This window comes from Austrofundulus limnaeus, unplaced genomic scaffold (genome assembly GCF_001266775.1).
Source record: "Austrofundulus limnaeus strain Quisiro unplaced genomic scaffold, Austrofundulus_limnaeus-1.0 Scaffold2638, whole genome shotgun sequence".
NCBI classification, from domain to species: domain Eukaryota; kingdom Metazoa; phylum Chordata; class Actinopteri; order Cyprinodontiformes; family Rivulidae; genus Austrofundulus; species Austrofundulus limnaeus.
Genome location: NW_013955040.1, coordinates 1 through 1,310, shown reverse-complemented (window position 1 = coordinate 1,310; position 1,310 = coordinate 1). Strand labels below are relative to the sequence as shown.

At 37.3% G+C, this 1,310-nt stretch overlaps 1 long non-coding RNA gene across 1 annotated transcript; it reads left to right on the top strand.

The window, feature by feature from the left end:
* The first annotated feature begins 48 nt into the window (after nt 1-48).
* LOC106511272 (uncharacterized) lies at nt 49-1,132 on the top strand. Its single transcript, XR_001309501.1, has 2 exons — nt 49-78; nt 155-1,132. It is a non-coding gene; the product is annotated as an uncharacterized LOC106511272 (long non-coding RNA).
* Nucleotides 1,133-1,310: the final 178 nt, after the last annotated feature.

Genomic DNA, 1,310 nt, shown 5'->3' with positions numbered 1-1,310 from the left:
AGGTAATACTATTGAAATCAGGTAATACTATTGAGGACAGGTAATACTACTGAGGACAGGTAATACTACTGAAGACAGGTAATACTATTGAAGACAGGTAATACCACTGAAGACAGGTAATACTATTGAAATCAGGTAATACTATTGAGGACAGGTAATACTACTGAGGACAGGTAATACTACTGAAGACAGGTAATACTACTGAGGACAGGTAATGCTACAGAGGACAGGTAATACTACTGAAGACAGGTAATACCACTGAAGACAGGTAATACTGCTGAAGACAGGTAATACCACTGAAGACAGTTAATACTACTGAAGACAGGTAATACTACTGAAGACAGTTAATACTACTGAAGACAGGTAATACTACTGAAGACAGGTAATACTATTGAGGACAGGTAATACTACTGAAGACAGGTAATACCACTGAAGACAGGTAATACTGCTGAAGACAGGTAATACCACTGAAGACAGTTAATACTACTGAAGACAGGTAATACTACTGAAGACAGTTAATACTACTGAGGACAGGTAATACTACTGAAGACAGGTAATACTGAAGACATGTAATACTATTGAGGACAGGTAATACCACTGAAGACAGTTAATACTACTGAAGACAGGTAATACTACTGAAGACAGTTAATACTACTGAGGACAGGTAATACTACTGAAGACAGGTAATACTGAAGACATGTAATACTATTGAGGACAGGTAATACCACTGAAGACAGTTAATACTACTGAAGACAGGTAATACTACTGAAGACAGTTAATACTACTGAGGACAGGTAATACTACTGAAGACAGGTAATACTGAAGACATGTAATACTATTGAGGACAGGTAATACTACTGAGGACAGGTAATACTACTGAAGACAGGTAATACCACTGAGGACAGGTAATACTATTGAGGACAGGCAATACCACTGAAGACAGGTAATACTACTAAGGACAGGTAATACTACTGAAGAAAGGTAATACTACTGAAGACAGGTAGTACTACTGAAGACAGGTAATACTACTGAAGACAGGTAATACCACTGAAGACAGGTAATACTACTGAAGACAGGTAATACTACTGAAGACAGGTAATACTACTGAAGACAGGTAATACTACTGAAGACAGGTAATACTATTGAAGACAGGTAATACTATTGAGAACAGGTAATACTATTGAGGACAGGTAATACTACTGAGGACAGGTAATACTACTGAAGACAGGTAATACTATTGAGAACAGGTAATACTATTGAGGACAGGTAATACTACTGAGGACAGGTAATACTACTGAGGACAGGTAATA